The 13831-nt window shown below is 42.6% G+C and overlaps 1 pseudogene; it reads right to left on the reverse strand.

Annotated features, from left to right (window-relative positions):
• Positions 1 to 627: 627 nt before the first annotated feature.
• On the reverse strand, positions 628 to 12153 carry LOC116970745 (annotated as a pseudogene).
• Between the last annotated feature and the right edge of the window lie 1678 nt (positions 12154 to 13831).

Genomic DNA, 13831 nt, shown 5'->3' on the forward strand with positions numbered 1-13831 from the left:
GTGTGGTGAGAGTGTGGGTGAGAGTGGGTGTGTGTTTGTATTGTTAAATCCTCGTGCAAACGTGTCCATATATATGGAGTACATGGCACAATGTAAATGTTTCGTGTGGTTTTACAGATGGGCGTTCATATAAAACAGTGAATGCGCATTTCAATGTGTCTGTGGAATTAGAAATGTGTGCAGAAATATGCGTGACAGACGCACGACAAAATGCATGTCCCCTCGTGCGGGCGGAGGAAGGTGAGTAGCTATTTATATCTCGGAGCGGCAGGCCCTACAAAGCGCAACGTCTGAGATCCTGCCTCAGGTTTGGATGGATTGGAAACAAGAGAAGGAGGGAAACGGAGATCCAAAGACATGGACCTATATCTGGCCAGCAAGAACAATAATGTTGAAGTGTGTCCACGATGTGTGCAGTGGTGCAGCTGTGACTTATCTCCTAAACCCCGGTGTTACTGTGCAGTCTGCATCCGGTTTCCATCAATTGTCGCCAAGATTTTCAAGTATCAACGTTAATATATAGTCATGGTTTTGGCAGAATGTTTTATATAATTAATTGTGTGGCCACGTGTTCAGCTCAAGATTGGAGGTTAAAGATATTTATTAGTATTTATTTCAGAGACATTTGAAACTAATTCATTCTCATTGACAGGAATTGACAGTGTCCATCAATACAAGGGAAACATTGACAAAACTGGGTTTACCGCTGAACTTATTGACCGTTCTGACGATGGTCTTCATGGGGATTGCTTCGTGCCCCACTAGACAGGAGAAGGAGGTTCCGCTAGCCCATTCCTCTGCCCCAATGGATAACAGGCTGTAGGTGAAGAAGGTGTCATTGCCGTTCTCCGCCTCCACCTCGGTGTTCTTGTACTTGCTCGCATCCACCCGCTTGTCATCAAGTGTCCACGTCACAAACACCCTGCGTGGGGAGAATCCTCTCACAAAGCAGGTGAGGGTGATAGTCTTGTGCGCGGAGATTTCTTCTGTCGGCGGCAGAAGGACTGAGACGGACGGTGTCAGCAGATGTTGACCTACGGAACAATTCAAATGGCGTTTATTATACAGGACGGTTAAAGCGATTAATAGCTAATATATCCGTACATCAGTAAACTGCCAACAGACAGTATTAACGTCATTGCATTCCCCTTTAGTGCCTTGTCTCTTTGTTCAGACATATACACCTGAATGTGCTTCTCTCCTGTGCACGGCAGAGGATTTGTATAAATCACTTCACACACACACAACACAAGATCAAGCCATTCGCCCTCTCTGATCCGTGTTATTTCTGATGACCATGGTTGTCTCCTGCTCCTTTTGTCATTTATTACTAAATGCAGTTCTACCTTGGTTCATCTGACTCATTCAATTCCCAAGAGCAACTGAATGAGACTTTATTAAACCATGGCAGGAGTAGTCAGTGGATGCCAGCGGAGAATGTTGAGCATACAAAGTGATGCTTTTTGACGTGCGTTTTCAAAATTGATGCAAATGATGAAATTCTAAAATGAATTCAGGGATCGCAGGAAACAATGAACACGTTATACAAGCCCAATTATAGGAAGTATGTCAACAAAATAGAGAGAGTACAGAGGGGATTTACTAGAATGTTGCCTGGGTTTCAGCAACTAAGTTACAGAGAAAGGTTGAACAAGTTAGGTCTTTATTCATTGGAGCGCAGAAGGTTAAGGGGGACTTGATAGAGGTCTTTAAAATGATGAGAGGGATAGACAGAGTTGACGTGGATAAGCTTTTCCCACTGAGAGTAGGGAAGATTCAAACAAGAGGACATTACTTGAGAATTAAGGGACAAAAGTTTAGGGGTAACATGAGGGGGAACTTCTTTACTCAGAGAGTGGTAGCGGTGTGGAATGAGCTTCCGATGGAAGTGGTGGAGGCAGGAAGGTTCGATTTTATTATTTAAAAATAAATTGGATAGGTATGTGGATGGGAAAGGAATGGAGGGTTATGGTCTGAGTGCAGGTAGATGGGACTAGGGGAGAATACGTGTTCGGCACGGACTTGTAGGGCCGAGATGGCCTGTTTCCGTGCTGTAATTGTTATATGGTTATATGGTGTGTACGCCAAAAGACAGTAAGAGATGCTTTTGTATGACGTGGGATGTTACAGAGATTATGTTGGTGGGAGTTGAGAGGGGAAAGGGAATTTTGAAATGGGCATTTTGACCTGGACAATACAAGCAAAATGGAAAACAAAACATTCCTAGGCTCTTTGACTGCGGCCTTCCTCGGCGTTATATCTAATCCCTCCGAATGTCTGTGTAGATGCAGACCATTGGAATCAATATTAAATGATCTACATTAAGGTGACATCTTTCCGATATACGGCATTTGAAGGGTTTTTTATTTTTTTATTTCGAGTAACTCGTTTCATGTGCCTAGCTCCGAAACGGGCATTTCTGCTACAAGTGAGAGTATCTGCGATTTACTCCCACCATCACCACATGGTAATTTGGTAGGCAAACCCATATTCCTGCAAGTTACAACACTGTGGGCTATTTAACAAACGCTGCAATGCTCTGAATACCCATATTGTACCATAGCCCATAGACAACGTGGCCGCACGCCGACTCTCGCTGCAAATTATCATCGATGTTTCCAGTCACCTGACCGCACCTCATATTCATGCAAAGTGATCTCGTATTCTCTCTTTTACAGCTCTGACCAAGGACTCAGTGAAGTCTCAGCACGATTTCATTTTGTATAGATATTGTTTCGCCGATGGAGTGATCTCAATCATTCATTTCAGCTTTATCTCAGAAGAAATGTGGACCAGTCACCTCTGGCCCACAGAACCCCTCTGCAGCTACACCGGCTCACCTTTCTTCCAGTTGATTCGTCCAGTTTTTGGAGTCGGCATATCATCATGGCTCACCACGCATTCGAAATAATCCCCACTCAGCCAGTCACGAGTTGAAATGTTGACTTTGCTCTCTACGATATCTGCATGTTCTGTGGGATGGATCTCTGATTCCAAATGTACCTTTTCGTGGTTCCAAGATACTGTGATATCATAAGGTGCATCGGATACCCGACAGGTTAATGTTACGGTCATCTCCATTAACTCTTGTTCAACAGGTGGAGGAAGGATTGTAATCTTCGGTCCACCGCAGGAATCATCAACTATGGCACAATAATTAATGTGAACATAAGCATTTGCAGGAGTAACCGGGATCGAAGGTTTACACCAATCATCTGCCCCCAAAACCTGAATGTGTACATGACCCCTTCTGAGTAGTGATTCTGTGAACATGGGCCCTAAATCGTCATGAACTGACTTTTGTCTCTGTGCAGAGAACGACACAATAAATGAAATGGGAGATCGCATCATGGGCTAAACCGCGATATGCACTCACTGCTGGAGTACTGTAACTCACACCACTTCATCCAGGGACCCCGACAGTCCTTTCATATGAGGCAGAGGTTCACTTGCACCTCCACCAACCACTGTATCCGCTGTTGTAGATGTGGGTTCCTGTACATCGGTGAATCAAAGCGCAGACTGTGGCGTTCGTTTCGTTCAATACCTTCGTTCTGTCCGCCTTGCCCTAGGCCAGTGATTCCCAACCTGGGGCCAAATGGCATGGCAAATTTCAGGGGGGCCACAGAAAAATGTTGGCATTTAGGGGGCCACAGGTTCAATGTAGGGGGCCACAGAGCTACCACCCTGTTGCCTCCTAAATTTCAGTTCTAATAAATTTAAATCTATGTAGTTGAAATATTTTTGATGTTTGAGGAATAGAATAAAAGAGAATATATGTGCAATTAATAGACACTGATATTTTTATGGAAGGTATTATAATATTGAAGTACTTTTTTTCCGCTAATAATGTCAGGGGCCACAGAAAAAATAAAGCATCCCAAGGGGGCCATGCGCTAAAAAAGGTTGTGAATCACTGCCCTAGGCGATCACCAGCTTGCCAAACACATTAAAACCCCGCTCCATTCCCACGCTGTCCTTTCTGTCCTGGGCTTCCTCCACTGTGAGAGTGAAGCTAAACGCAAATTGGAGGAACAACACCTCATATTTCGCTTCAGCAACCTAGAACTCAGAGGTATCAATATTGACTTTTCTAATTTCAAGTAACCTTTGCATTCCATCTCTCTCCGTCCACCTCCCACCCTCGTCATCCGAATAGTTTCACTGCGGTCCTGTTTCGTTTCACTCTGTATCTACTCGTTATCACCATTTCTAGAGCAACAACGGACCAATGTGGCCTCGACCTTTCCTTGTTCATCTTTGCTGGCTTTGATTTGTTCTTTTCATACCTTTCATTCATTTGTTTGTACATTCTCATACCTCTAGTTTCCCTCTCCTCTGATTCCAAGTCGGAAGAAGAGTCTCGACCTGAATCGTCACCTATTCCTTTTCTGTGCAGATGCCTAACCTGGTGTTACTCCGGAATTATGTTTCTATTTTCGGTGTAAACCAGCATCTGTACTTCCTTCCTACACATAGACTTTCACAATGTCAGTGAAGTACTACCACCGTGAGCGCTAATGTTTACACTAATATCCCGAGACATACCACGGATGTATTTCTTACCTGGAGGTCTACTGATGTTTTGGCTTTTCAAATCGTTTCCATGGTTGACTTGGCAGGTATAGACGGAACCTTTGAACCACTCTGTAGCTGGGAATGTCAACTGGCTGGTCGCCGAGAAGTTATCGTTACCGTTCACCTGGAAGGCGGGAGAGGTGACGATGCCAGAATCCAATGACTCGCCATTCTTCAGCCAGTTCACAATAAATTTCGCTGGAGTGAAATCGTTGACCAAACACACGGCGATTGCTATTCTGCTGCGCTTGATTTCCTCAAGGGCACTTATGGTAATGGTGACGTTAGGATGATGTACCACGCGGTCTGAAAGAAAATAAACTTCATTGGAATTGCTCATAAACTATCGTCGATTAATAATGACACCCAATATTTTGACCAAAAACAACAAAAATGATAATTTCACTTTTTCTGATTAAAAGTACTTTTTGGACTTGGACTTCCCGAGATGCTGCTAAATTCTTTGTTTATCGCGGTACATCGAGTGCTGGTAAATGTGGACATTATAGCTCGGTAAGTCGTTGTCACAGGGATGTGATGGGCCGACTTCTGCTTTTGTCCTCTGTGACTGTGTCTGTGCTTTTAATACTCTTGATAATGTTCTCAACATGATGCACTCAGCCGCTTCGATTGTTCGCGAGTTAAAATGTAACGTATCTATGGATAGATCAGTTCCTCACGAATTATATGGATGTGCTGGTGATGATAATACATTAATCAGCTCTTTTCAAGCTCTCTACAAGCACATTTTTGTTTTTTTATGATTTTATAAATGGTGAATTGTCTCGATATTTGAAGCACCGCCTTTGGTTCCGTCACAAGAACGAACGACAGTGCTTCCGTATTATGAATATCGCTCTCGCCCCTCGGTGCCAGGAAACAAAACTCACCGTTTTATCGTAACAACAACAGCAGATGCAAAGGGCTGGAATAATTTGGCGGGTAAGGCATGTGTCACTTTCTATTGAGACTTTAAGCCTTTGGTAGTTAAGTTGAGAATGGAATTTCATCAGTGTTCCAGATGTTACATGGCATCTGTGGATGCAGCCACACTTTCACATCACCATATCGACATGAATTGTCTGTCTTTGACTTGTTGGATCGTGGAGCTCAGATGAGCGTTTGACAGTCAGTGTGACATGAAGAATAAAACCGAACAGGGCACATTAAGTCAAGTACTTATCTCCAATTATCAAATCCCGCGGATTATATGGATTGCATCATGGCCTGTTTCGGCAACTTGAACATCCAGGAGCGGAAAAGGCTGCAAAATGTTGTGACCACTGGCCAATCCATAACCGGCTCGGACCCCCCATCATCAAAGGGATGTATCGGAGTCACTGCCTCAAGAAGGCAGCCAACATCATCAGAGACCCACGCCATCCTGCCCACACACTCATCTCACCACTGCCATCGGGAAGAAGGTACAGGAGCCTGAGAACTGTAACGACCAGGTTCAGGAACAGCTTCTTCCCTACAGCCATCAGGCTATTAAACACTACAACCTCATATGCTCTGAACTACAATAGACTATTATTATTATTATCATGATTGCACTGTTATTGTTTGTTTTGAGTATGTGTGCATGTATACATGTAAAAATGTCATTGTTCTATCTGGGACATATGACAATAAAACATTCTTGACTCTCGACTCTCAACTCCACCCTCGGCCTCGCGCTGCACCCCAACACGAACCTGGTACTTTCTCTACATAGTCTTTTTGGTCATGCTGAACCACGCAGAAGATGTCGCCTCTCCCTGCCTCCGCCTCGGTGATGGTTAACTCGCTGCTCCGGGTGTAAGTTCCCAACTTATTGAACACTGCCGGGTAGTCCTTCACTCCGGTGGTCAGTTGTTTATCATCTTTCTTCCAAGAAACACTGGCGCCCGCAGGGAAATAGCCCAACGCCAAACAACCGTAGGTGAACGAACCACTGGAGCCGTGATCCTCACAGGTGAAGAGAATGAAGGGGCTGGGCGCGGATGGAGCCGCTGCAAGGCAAAGGCCACATGAATGTTAAACTCGTTAACCAGTTTTCTATTTCATGCAACTTCACCTGAGTATCATCAACTATTCGTTCATCATTCCGCCTTGATCCCACCTTGGAAAACATTGGCTGGAAACTTCTTGGGGTGCCAATATCTGCCAGTTACTGTCCATATTAGAGTTGGAAATATATCGATAGGCCTCCAGTATTAATTACTGTAAAATTCCCAGGGTTTCTCAGGAATGCTCAATACTCAGTGGCTATAACTAACGTTGGCCTATGGGTTACAATCTCACCAAACTCCTTGTTGCAACTGGGGATGATGGAGTAAGGGCGGAACTACAGGATACAGTGTAAACACATGTGAGAGCCTCGTCTATGGTAAAAGTGGGGAATACCCGCTCCCTAAAGAATGAGGACCTCGGATATCCTGGTATGGAACAACTCATCTTGGGAACAGTTGTGCGGAGACGGATGAATTTGGGAGTAGGACAGAGCCTTTGCAGGAGGCAAGGTTGGAAGAGGTGAAGTCCTGATAGATGTGGGAGTCCGTAGATTTGCAATTTATGTCAGTCGATAGTCTAACTCCTGCGATGGAGACGGTGAGATCAACACAGAGGAGGTATGTGTCGGGGATGGACCCGGTGAATTTGATTATATGGTCAAAGTTTGTAGACAATGAAGTCGATGAGTTCTGTCTGGGTACAGGATGAAGAGTTCGGGGATAGGGGCCAGTCTGTGTCAGGGGTTGTTCCATGTACCCAACTAAATGGAGATTGGTGAAATGATGTGCAATGTTGGAAACAACATTTTCTCTGCTATTTGAATTATAGAACAGGTATCCCACTAATCCGTGAACAGTGGGAATTGGAATCAATGGTTCAAAGGAGGGTTTAACTGACGTTCAAAATTACATTTGCATTTATTTAATTAAAATTAAATAATTTAGGTAGGTTTCGCTTGGGCCACTGTGCACGCCCATGGCGAAACTTTTGATTTGGAGGGAGAGGGAAGAGTTTTTGTTTTATAAATGGTTCAGAGATTATCTGACAAAATCACAGAAAATGGAAGCGTAACGGGTTTTCCATGTCGGGCTCCCGAACATAATTTGGGAGAAGACAAAAATAAACAATCACAATCTTGTTCGTGAAATTTGGCCTTAAATGTGTCCATCGAACGAAACCAACTAAGGGGGTGGTTGGGATTGAAATGGTAGCTCTGTTATTTAACGACAAATAACACACTTAAAATTTCACTTTTTTCTGTATTTTGTTGTCCCATCACTCACGAAAATATACCGATCATTTGTATGCCGACAGTAATTGCAAGTAAATTCCGAAAGACAAACCGGCCGACAAGAACATTACATTCATACCAGATTAAACACATGTATGAGATTGCATTATAAGGATTAAAAATAACTCTCTCAATATAATATCTGAATTAATAAAGGTTATGTACCACAACTTCTGGAAACTAAATGTAGCATATAAATTGTAAGAACATGTAAATACTTCATAATTAAATAAATTGGCGCAGGTTTCAATGTTTGGCTGTGTGCACCATTGCCTTAATAAATTCAATAATAATCCATTAAAATTAATGTTTATGCAATGACGCTCAGTTCCGTTTCCAGCATCTTTAAAACGAGTTTACGTTTACAATGTCATCGGCACTGAAGAACGAATGATTAACATTGTATCTCTGTCCGATAGGAAACGAATAAAAAATATACCAATTATAAATTACAACCTGCAATCTATTAAAACAATATCTGAGTTTGCTTCGTGACTTTAACATGAAAAGGTTTTAAGTCATATAGTAGTCTACGTTTAATAGTGAAAATGCACAATGTTGCTAATTCAATGTTTTAATTAAATAAATGCAAATGTAAATTTGAACGTCACTCAAACCCGCCCCTAAACCATCGATTTCAATTCCCACTCTGTTCAAGGATTAGTGAGATACCCTGTTTTATAATTAAAATTAAGATAGCAGAGTCAGGGGATATGGGGAGAAGGCAGGAACGGGGTACTGGTTGGGGAAGATCAGCCATGATCACATTGAATGGCGATGCTGGCTCAAAGACCGAATGGCCAACTCCTGCACCTATTGTCTATTGTCTAAAATAGCAGAGAAAATTTAGTTTCCAACATTCCATTTTATTTCCCAATTTTTCTTTTTTTTTTACCGTAACTATTCGTAAAACTGATATTTTTCATTAGCAATTTACTAAATAGAGGGACATTTTATGTTTAAATGACATTGGGAGCCACAGACAAACATGGATTCAAATTCTCTTTCTAATAAATCCATGGATTAAACGTTATTCCAAAACTACAACTGTTCCGAAATCTCCCCATTATACATTCAACGCATTTTCCAAATGGGGAAACTCGTGTTCTTTGACATTAAACAGATTAGGTTAGGCAGCAACTGTGGAAAGAGAAAACCAAGCATTTTCCATGTCGACTATCGTTGGGAAACTAAACCATGGCGAATTCAGTAGAGGTATAGCATAGAAATAGAGCCGTCTGGTCTCTGGCGCTACAACTTGTCATTCGGCTCCCCTCTATGGGATTTGTCTTTCGCCACAGGCTGCGTGACCCTCTAGGCTTTTGCAACATTTACTGTTCCTATTTATGATTTCTAGTAATATATTCTTATTTTTATTTTAAACATATATCTTCTTTGCGTTCATTGAAATAACATAATCGGACACGTCATACAACAGCAATACCCGGTCGCTGCCACTCGAATTGAACGTACAAACACGTCAAACTGCGCAACAATATCGTCTCCCACAATGACCGGCTGAATCATACCGCCGATGGGATGAATCGCATAACACAAATTTGCTGAACCTCCACAAAAATCCAAATATCTCTGTCTAAAGACCACCGAAATTCATTGTTCCAATGACCATAGAGCCAATCATTGTTGAAATAAAGATGAATAACACAATACACGTGGATTAACATTTCCATATAATGTGAATTTCCTTCAGTTCCTCTGTACCCCAGTACACCCGGTACATTGTCATTCTATAGATCGCGTTTCACGGATTTTGCTTTCTTAGCTTTGCTGTAACATTGGTTCACATGGACAACTCATTGTACTTCAAGATAGACAAAACAAGTTGGAGTAACTCAGCGGGAGAGGCAGAGTTACTCCAGCTTTGTGTCAATCGGCAGCATAAATCAGCATCCACAGTTCCTTCCCATTCATTGTACTTCAAGATATATAACTGCGCAATTAACCCTGAACCTTGCACTTCTGTGTTTTGCTGCAAGATATTTTTATTTCTTCCATGCAAGTTTTGTTAGCGATTGGATTAAAGGTGGCAAGGCGATTCCACCAATTAATAAATATACTTTAAAAACGTGACCATTTTACACCCAAGATTTATCAGTTTGTCGTTTGTTTCATATGCGCTGAGAAGAAACAAACTGAGACCAAGTACCTGCTGTTGATTATAAAATACAGTTCGATGCATCGCAGATCAAGGACCACAACAATCTCAAACAATTAGAAAGCATAGTGAAAGCAAATTGATGCACATTTTCCCACTAATTTGGAACTAAACCGCATCCACTTCATAGTCAAAGGATTGAAAGTCATAGCACATAAGGCGTTTAAATCGGCAATCTCACTGCAGCAGAATCACATTACATTCTAAAGCAACATCGATCCAACATTGCAATGGATGGGTAATTAATGTAGAAGAACAATTTAATATAATGATTTGAAATATAGGTTAAAATTACAACTGGATACATCTAGAGACTGAATAGGATGAGGTTTCTTACCGTTGGTTACCGTCACCATGGTGCCTCCTCCCCAGTATTCAAGATAGTCACGGTGTTACATTCTATGGGTTTCTTCACACAATAACATGATCTGCACAAGGCAGGCAAAAAAAGAACAAAAATCCTGTAATTATTCGTATTTCACATCTAAAGCAAATGCCTTATTGCTCTTTGAAAACAATGAATGCATTAAAAAAATCATTTCCAACAATAATCACATATCACGGCGTCGTGTATTAAACAGGCAGCGAAAGGTGATGAGAATCATCTACATATAAAATATAAATTAACTCAAGTTACCTCTACAATAAAATGTGCGGAAATATTCCGGGACATGTTTATGCTCCTGTTGTATGAAATATTGAATTGAAAATATCATATACTGGCCCAGATCACAGTATTATGGGTTGTGGATGTTTTTGTATTGGTAGGAACCGCTGTGCCATCCAGTATACACAGTGAAACATGTCATGTCAAATACTTCGCTCTTCAAGAACTGATGCATGTACAGCTAACAGAGGATGTCCCAGGGCACTCTTCGCTGTCACTTGTAAAACTAAACGCTGTTCTTTTAAAGCTCATATAAAATAACGTTAATTGGTCGGAAGACAGTTGGACATTTCTCAAAATAATCCATGTAACTTTAAGCGGTGAAAATTCATTTGAATTTGCTTCACACGGCCTCTCCTACGGTGCTTGTAGGTTGGAGCAGGATACAACTAGGTGTCCAGGTTTTTGTACGGGGAAGTCGCTGTTTGCAGCACCGTGACCCACTGTTGTACACAGTGAGACAGACCCGCACAAAAACCTCACATACAGTTCACACTCAGGTTTCATTTGAAACGGCCTTCCACACGATTTTAAATGGTCCAGCAGTTCACAGAGAACACAGTAAATATACATAACACCAACAATTTCCCTTCATCTCACTTGCCTAACGGATTGAGCATATTGTCGTGGTCTATGCTTTTACACAACGCTATCGGTATGCGTGAAGCGAATTAAAAAAAAACATACATTTGGTTACATTTTTGAATATTGTGTTGGATTTGCGAATGGTAATTTGCCTCCATTTCCCGACTGTTATTATAGCTGTTGAAATAATTGCTCACCTCAAGTCTTTGATGGTAAAAGCTGGACTTCCCAACGTGCCGTTGTTGTACGGGTCTGACACTGAATCCTCACACTGTGTCTCTCGCACAGTAATAGACAGCGGTGTCTTCGATCCTCAGGTTCCTGGCGATCACGGTGAACATATTATTCGAATTGTCTTTGGACGGAGTAAATTGGCTCTCTATCCCCGGAGCGAAGTACTCGCTGCCAGAAGAGCGGTAGGCAAGCAGCCACTCCAGCCCCTGCCCGGGGACCTGACGGACCAAAGTCATATAGTAGCTGCTAAGAGTGAACCCGCTGGTTTTACATGTCAGTGTGATGGAGCCTCCAGGAGTGGCGGTCTCGGTCTTGGGCTGAGTGAGAACGACATCGGAATGGACACCTGCAAGTTAAAAAAAAAGGCATGAATGGCGAGGATAAATTATTGACCATTAATCCCCCACTCTAATTATCAATAGGAAATAAATTGGGAGGGTTCTAGAGTGGGTAGAAGGGGAATGGTGTAGGGGATATACCACTGAGAAACGCGTGAGCAATTTGTCCAACTCATTACTCACGGACTATTAAGGCCAGGAACAGACTGAGTGAAACCGCCGACATCATCCCGCTGGGAAGTGTGACCCGGTTGTTTCTGTACAGAACCTCGCAACAAACCAACTGCAAGGAAGTTGGACTTCGGCCCCTCTTAGAGAGAATTAAATACCCGGCAAAAGTGGGCGCGGCTGTGGGTGGGACCAGTAAACCGAGTGGTGCAGCGGGCGGAGCTGAGACACGGCTCCAAACTCAACAGCGAGATGCACTCACGCTATCACATCTATTAACTGATACACATGCACACGAGGTTAATAAACCAGCGTGCTCTTCCGTCCCTTACACAATATAAACTCACGGTATAGTTGTAAATAAGATGGTTGAAAGATTGGTCTCATAGTGCAGTTTTTCGTAAAATATGTTCGGAATTCCTCAAATTTATATTAAAATGCTTCGTGGTGTGCGTGTGCTTGCGTGTGTGAGAGGGAGAGCGAGGAGAGAGGAGAAAAAATATTTGAGCAAGAAAGACAGACAGACAGACAGACAGACAGACAGACAGACAGACAGACAGACAGACAGACAGACAGACAGACAGACAGACAGACAGACAGACAGACAGACAGACAGACAGACAGACAGACAGACAGACAGACAGACAGACAGACCTGCCTTCATTGTTAGGTAGACATAAAATGCTGGAGAAACTCAGCGGGCCAGGCAGCATCTCTGGAGAGAAGGAATGTGTGATGTTTTGGGTCGAGACCCTTCCCCAGACCTCCAGAGATGCTGCCTGTCCCGCTGAGTTACTCCAGCATTTTGTGTCTAGCTTCATTTAAAGCAGCATCTGCAGTTCTTTCCTACACATTCGTTGTTATCAATATGAGCCGTTCGAACAATATTGGGACTGTCCATTCCAATATCAAGATACATTTATTTGTCACATGTCCCAGTTGGTACAGTGAAATGTGTGGTCACCATACAGCCATACAGATAGAATGTCAATATCGAGATTAGTTACAAAAAAGGCAGTAGAGGAAATTGATAACAAAGCAAACGCAAAATTCTATTAAAATGTCATGAAGAGATCGGAAGGAAATTAATGGATGGCATAGTGCAGGAGGGGAATTGTAGATCTGTGGAGTGATTGGAGAAATGATCGGCATTAGGGATGATTCATGTGGTGTTGATTTTCAGATGCTGCTTCCAATGAGCATAGAAACATAGAAACATAGAAAATAGGTGCAGGAGTAGGCCATTCGGCCCTTCGAGCCTGCACCGCCATTCAATATGATCATGGCTGATCCTCCAATTCAGTATCCTGTACCTGCCTTCTCTCCATACCCCCTGATCCCTTTAGCCACAAGGGCCACATCTAACTCCCTCATAAATATAGCCAATTAACTGGCCTCAACTACCTTCTGTGGCAGAGAATTCCAGAGATTCACCACTCTCTGTGTGAAAAATGTTTTTCTCATCTCGGTCCTAAAGGATTTCCCCTTTATCCTTAAACTGTGACCCCTTGTCCTGGACTTCCCCAACATCGGGAACAATCTTCCTGCATCTAGCCTGTCCAACCCCTTAAGAATTTTGTAAGTTTCTATAAGATCCCCCCACAATCCTCTAAATTCTAGCGAGTACAAGCCGAGTCTATCCAGTCTTTCTTCATATGGAAGTCCTGACACCCCAGGAATCAGTCTGGTGAACCTTCTCTGTACTCCCTCTACGGCAAGAATGTCTTTCCTCAGATTTGGAGACCAAAACTGTACGCAATACTCCAGGTGTGGTCTCACCAAGACCCTGTTGAATGAAG

This window comes from Amblyraja radiata, chromosome 3 (assembly GCF_010909765.2).
Source record: "Amblyraja radiata isolate CabotCenter1 chromosome 3, sAmbRad1.1.pri, whole genome shotgun sequence".
In the NCBI taxonomy this organism is placed as follows: Eukaryota; Metazoa; Chordata; class Chondrichthyes; order Rajiformes; family Rajidae; genus Amblyraja; species Amblyraja radiata.